Source organism: Charadrius vociferus, unplaced genomic scaffold (genome assembly GCF_000708025.1).
Source record: "Charadrius vociferus isolate BGI_N301 unplaced genomic scaffold, ASM70802v2 scaffold14, whole genome shotgun sequence".
Classification (NCBI taxonomy): domain Eukaryota; kingdom Metazoa; phylum Chordata; class Aves; order Charadriiformes; family Charadriidae; genus Charadrius; species Charadrius vociferus.
The window spans coordinates 10,314,611-10,321,381 of record NW_009648876.1 but is presented as its reverse complement, the minus strand read 5'-3'; positions in this window follow the sequence as shown (position 1 = coordinate 10,321,381).

The following is a 6,771-nucleotide window of genomic DNA, read 5'->3' as shown; positions in this document are numbered from 1 at the left end:
CAGCACCACCTAATACTGAGAGGAATGGTCTGTCAGGCCAGTAGTGCTTCCTGGCTACATGCATGTGTGTTCACTTAGTGTCATGTTTTCTGTTTGTTTCAATGTGGGAACAGGGCCAACTCTGGGCATAGAAGGAGACAATAAGAAGCTGGTAAAAGCAAAGCCAGGCATGACAGCCCATCACATTCTTAATTCTAGGCTGGCCATTAATCTTTTCCTCACTGCCAAGCCTTGGACTACAACAAAGGCAGGAGGGCAGCTGCACTGAGCAGAACACTAATTCACTGAACCTGCTCCTCACAAAGCCTGACAGAGGTGACTGCTTTTGTAGCCCTGCCTTCACCAGCTACTGCCATTGGCCTGGTGACCTCTCCTGTTAAGATGAGGTAAACCCCAGGAAGGGATTTTTATTCTCATCTACAGGATGGCAAAGCTTTTTGTGGAGTCTGAATCTGGGGGAACACTGTGAAGGGTATTGAACACTGTGAAAGGTATTGAACACTGTCAAGGGTACTGGACGCTGTGGTCCTCATCTTTTAGACTGCTCTCTTCTCTGTGTTAAGGCTGCAATGCTATCATCTTCCTCTGCAGTGTCCCATAGTACCCTTTAGTAACTACTAGGGCAGCGTGGGAAGAAGTCCGTGATCATCTAGAGCTCTCCAATCCACATCCTCTTATAGCTGTCCCGCACTGGCATCCAGTGCTGACCTGGCCCTGTCTTTTGAATTCAATGCACTGTGGAGCAGCTGAAGCTCTTAGCTAACTGGAGAGAAATGACTACCCCTTCGTCCCCTGCCCCGTTCTGCAGGAACCCAGGGAAGATGAATTGGTCTGTTGACTCGGAGCAGAAGTAACTTGATAGTTGTGGGCTTCTCTGGAAAGCAACCGCACTGCCCTGTGCCCACGTCTTGTTATGTGCTGGCTTCATTGCTCTGACAGCATGAAAGATGTTTGGTTTTGTTCCTAATGCTGTTATCATTTATCATCCTCTTGTAAAGCCAGAACCTGCTGCTCACCCGCCCTCCCTCTATGCCAGGTTTTCTGCTCCCCCTCCTCTCCTGCCCTGGTAGGGAAACAGCTTGTATGCCAGAAACAAACTGTCTTCCACTGGGTACCAGAAAAGACACAGCATCCTTTCTGCTCCCTGAAGTGACTGCTGTGACCAACGGTGATGGTTTGACTGGGTTGCAGCTCTTGGGCTTTGGAGGAGCAACTCCAGTCATGGAGGGGAGAGCTGAGAGTAAGCTTATTTGATAGATGATCTTTGTCCCATAGAGATGGTAGCTGGTCCGGAATCTACGAACTCTTATACAGCTGGTGCCTGTGGAAGGACATAAGCATTCAAATGCTAGAGATGGAGAAAGAGATGCAGTGTGCAAAATCTCGACCCTTTAGCTTACTGTAAGTCCCTCAAAGCTGCTTGGGCTATAGTATGCCTACATCAGAGCTGTGGAATATGTGGGCTAGAACATAACTGAAAGAGCATCCTGCCATCTTCAGTCTTGCATCCATATCCCAAAATAATCCACAAGCAGCCCTCTAACTGCATATCAGTGGTCCATCAGTTTCTGTGGACAAGCTGAAATAACTCAGAAGCAAGCAGAAATACCTGTTGGGACTTGGAGATGACAGGATGAAGAAAGGAGACTTAGCATTCACCCGCTCTGGCAATCATTTCAGATAACAACAACCTGAAACTTGCAAAAATGTAGTTTGGAGCTGGAGGTATGCAGCATGTTGCTACCATTTGTCGTGTAAACATGAACTGTGGCAAAGGATTTGTTTCTCCTCCCTTCCCTGTCTCACTCTTGGTTCAGCAGTAGTGATGAGTCTCATGTCTAGAAGCCTACGAGCATTGTACTGTGTTTCTAGAAACATTGTGTGCACCCTGTATGGGACTCCTCAGCCTGCTTGGAGACTCAGGCTGTAATGGTAAGACTGCTTGCAGAAGGACCAACTTTGCTAGGCTTTTAATGATGTGAGTTCCTTTCTTGGGAGGACTGGGTCTGGTGTCCTCTTAGTGGTTTAGAGGTATACGCATTACAAATCTGCAGCTGGGTTGGTGGCACGATCTCTGATTTCAAGCTCCTCACGGACCACGTTGGCCTTACGCTATTAGATGTTTTCTAGGAGAGCAAAAGTTGCACTACACTGACTGGCGTATCTGGACAGTACTTCTCATACAAGCTCTTTGTAGCTCTGTATTGCTTGCCAGGTGGAAGTGCAATACTGAGAATTGTTGCATTAAATCAGCTCCCTAACACAGCACTAGCTTTGCTTTTGCTAGGCTTAGAAGGTTTTTGATAGGTATTGGACTCCAGGCAGAAGCCTGATTTTGGTATGAAATCTTCCAGTAAGCAGAACGATCTCACTTCATGGGCAAGCCATCATCCTTTTCCTATGCATCTGCCAGAGCTTCTGGCATTAGACTCTTCCTATCCTTATTTATAGAGCAATATACATGTTCTGAGCACTTTACAGATACATAAAAGAGAAGACTCCCACTCCACAAGGAGCTGACAGTAACTCAGATGTACAGGAGTCATGGGACAATAAGTCAAGTTCTGAGAAGGGCAGACATGGTGGAAGAGGAGCTCAGGGCAGAAGTCTCTGCAACAGGAGGCTGTGAGAAGATGGAAACTATTGACAACAATTTGGTGCAGGAAGCAGGTGTGGGTGATGTGGCCAAGGTGATGATGGGAGAAGCTAAGTGAAGGTGGCAAGGTAGAAGGCTCAGGAGTTCACTAGAAAGAGAAAGGGGAAGTGGAGGCAATAAAACTGCTATCAATGGATGGATGAAAAGCAACCTAACTAACAGTGCTCCATTCCCTTTCTGCTCCCACCACTGAGAAAATTGAGGACATCTGTCCTTCTCCTACTGCTCTGTCTGCTGAGAAAGAGAGGGAATGATGTTAACGACTATCATTAGCAGTACTTACAGTTCATCTGCCAGGATGGGAGAAGGGCTGCATTTGCCAGAGAAGTTCACTTGTATTTGGTATTACACTCTCCAGCCAGGGCCTTGCCTTCATGGATTGGATAGAGATCACCTGAAAACCATTCCTGTGCAGTCATGGATAGCCCAGTGCTGGGATTTGTGCTGTCACCTCACCAGGTAAGCTATGGGCGTTGCAGGCCTGCCACCATCAGCCTCACAGAGCTGGCATGAGAATTGCGGTGCTTTTTTCCTTGGTGACTGTGAGGGCCTTTGTGTAATGTGTCTTTCTCCTCCTTCACGATGTGCTAAGAGAATCTTTGCATTGTTTTTCTCTGCAACTCTAGTTTCCACTGTCAGCTTGTGGGTCCCTAGGCTGGATGCAGACCCCTGTTTTAGGTACGTCTAGGCTTAACAGCAGCAGAGGTGCTTTTTTTTACCTCTCTTTTACAGATTCACGTTCCCATGTGAAGGGAGTTACAGCTTGCAAGTCAGCAATGTCTTCTATCCAAGTTAGTGCATGTTGTCTTTGCTGACCTTCCTCCACAAGCACGCTGGTGATTGTGGAAGAGGGCTGAAAGGTTTTGCTTTTCTATATGTCTGTGGTAATGGGCAACGACTGCTAGACAGAAAGACACCCTTGTCCTCCCCCCTTGCCTACCCCTCTGACTTTGTGCCCTGCTTGGGGCTAAGCACTTCTGTTGCCTTTTATTAATCTTCTCCTGGGACAGCACTATCAGCTGCCCATCAGCATTCAACATGCCCTCAGCCACTAGCGTTAACTCGATTAGGGCAGTGAGGAGTGACTTACAGGGGAAGCTCTTCTCCACAGGCAGTATTTGCATACAGTGATTGATGCTGATACGTCCTCTAAACACATCCACATTTTGCATTTTAAACAAAGCAATTGCTGTAGAACCGCTCCCTGTCACTCAGTGGGATTCCCAGTGCCAGCATAAGACATACCTTCCCTTTCTTAAAATGGCCTCTCTCTTTCCCAAGAGGACGCTCAAGTGGGATGAAGAGAAGGTCACTGACTCCACCTTATGTTTGGAGGGGAAAGACAAAACCCTGCTGTGTGTCTCGGCTTGTGAAGTTGTGGACAGTTCTGGGCTGTATGGGTAGTGTCACACAATCAATGGGCTTTCCACCAAGAAGGTCAAGCTTGAATGGGACACATAGTCTGAAGCCTCCCGTGTTTCCTTTAAACAGTCTTTCCTGGTCAGATTTCAGGGTCAGGGTAGGCTCCCCCCACATTCACCAGTGTCTCTCTGTTTTGGGAATACATGAGCTGGCTGGCACCCATGCAGCACTGAGTATATGTGTGTATTAGCCACATGTATTATACATATGTACAATATATATTATATGTATATATTATGAATGTATACACACACACACAGGTATATAAAAAAATTCCACCTTGCAAATTGTCCAAAGAAGCAAAAGATGCCATGCTTTCTTCCAGTTTCTACTGGGGATTTTATTGGCAGGGCATGTTCAAATGAAGTTCTGATTTGGAGATGGTGTCCTGAGCCATGTCTTCCTCTGAAGAGGAGAGTGTGCAAGGGAGGAAATGAGTGAGTTTAACTCCTATTTGAAGAAAGGGCAAATGGAACAAAATTAAATCTGTGGTGATATTGCTGGTATTTACCAAGGGAACACAGCTTGATTTGCAAAGGCAGCGGTTGTTTTATCATCTTTGTTATATCCTAAGTGTTTCCTTTCTTTCAAAGCTAAGGGAAATTTGCCCAGAAAGTAACCCTCTTTGAACAGCAGCAGGGACTTATCTGTAATTTAGGCTGTGGAGTTCCTTGGAGCAAGCACTCAGTCCTCCCCTTTGTCCATGGAGCTTAGGGATCACTGAGGAGGTTAAACAAATAAAAACCATTTACATAACACTGTCCAGAGGTCCCAGAAAGAACATCTCCTGAGGCTGTCAGTGCTCTTTGAATTCCAGGTGCTCAAGTCTCGCTGCACTGTGAGGACTTAACACTTTCAACAAAATTCAGAGGCCTGTTGGCGCAGTGCTCCATAGAGACCCAGAAAAGTTTTACTTAGACTTAAGAAACAGCTGTTTTCACCCATTCCTTTCATTACTTTCTCATCTTTGTGCTTATCTCAGAGGACTTGCGATGTACTGCTGGTTGCCCAATTTGTGTCTGAAAACCTTGTGGTTTTGCAAAGCTAGGCACTTCATTATTGGGCTGATGCTGTCTGGCTCCATAGACGTGGGAGCTCCATGTAGAAGGTGGCCCTTTCATCTCCTGCCACACCATATTAATTTTGCAAATGTGACAAGCTCAGCTTTGCAAAAATAACATATTGCCCACGTCTTGTTCTATTTAATATTGTATTCAAATGGTCCAAGTACTCAGTGATGTGGGCTGGGGGAAACAGCTCTGCAGACTTCTTTGTCACTTGACTGGCAGCTGGCTTCCAGAAGTAATTATAGCTGTTCAGTGCCGTGGTACACCAAACCTCTTGGGGATTAGTGAGGCATCAGGTGCATGGTGAGCCAGAGGAAAGAACAGAGATGCTCCAGTTGCCAGGTCTTAAAGGCCATAAGCTTTATAAATCTTAATGTCTACTTGGACTTGGGACTAAAGTGAAAAGGAAGCATTGCAGTGATCTTGCAGAGGGTGTTCTAATTTTCCAGAAATCCAAACTGGGAAATTTAGACCCTAAGAGTTTGAAAGTGAATTGCATTGCCATCATGTGGATGCATGGAAGCTAATGTCTACTCAGAAAAATTCTGGGACCTTTCTTAGAAAGGAAAACAAAATCATGATAGTAATGAAAGTTGTTAAGTCAGAGTGTTTAACAAAATGTGGAGTGAAATTGTAATAACGATTTAACTATGGTAGTGTCCGAGTAAACACTGAAGTTAGTTTGATCAAAGTGATATGGGTAATTAGTATGAATTATAGTCTAATGTGTTCATTAATGTCACTACTTAGTGGCATTTGGTGTTTACACAATTAGGTCTTAGAAACATTAAGTACTTAGAAAATGAATATGCGAAGTAGATAAAGTAGTACAGGATCAGCATGATTCTTTGGTGCCTTCTTCAGGGTGGTGTTTTCAGACACCAGACTGGATAAAGAGGTATTAGGTAAAATCCGATCTGCTTTGCTTGAACAATAAAAACTGTTAAAACTGGTAACTTGTTAAGTTTCTACTTAAGTAAATGTGATTTTCTGTAGTAATCACAGTACCAGAAGCAAACCTGCCAAAGTAATGAGTGTTAATTAGGCTCTCTGTAATCTTAAACTAATCTAAGTCCATAATTACTAGGCAAGAAAGGGTAGGCTTGCAAATACTAATGGTGCAATGATCTAAACAGAAGAAGGGAAACTGCAATAGTGTCTGCCTGTGCACCTTTAGGGCATGTCAGCTGCAGGCTGGGTGCCTGTGTGCCTCCAGCATAGGTTTTTGCGTGACATACACCAGAGCTTCTGTGTTTTCTGATTGGGGTCCCTCTGCCTTTAGCCTCTGATGTTTCCCCACAGGTAGGAACCTAGACACATTGCCTGGCTGTCCCAGAAGAAATGCATGCTGGATTCTGTCATCTGCTTCAGGCTCCCCTGCTCCTAGTTCCTTGAGTGGAACTTACTCTGTATTTATCACCTGTTCCACTCCTGGCTTGTCACTTCTGGCTGTATCTTTAATAGCCTGGCCATACCATGGCCAGCATCTTTCATAGGTCACTGCTTCATCCCCACTACTTGTTCAGAAAAAGGAGTTGTGCTGCAATATAAAAGAAAATCCTGAATCAGTGGGGACGGAGGTGGGGTGGATGGGAATGCTTATTTCCAGGGAAAGATATTCCAGGC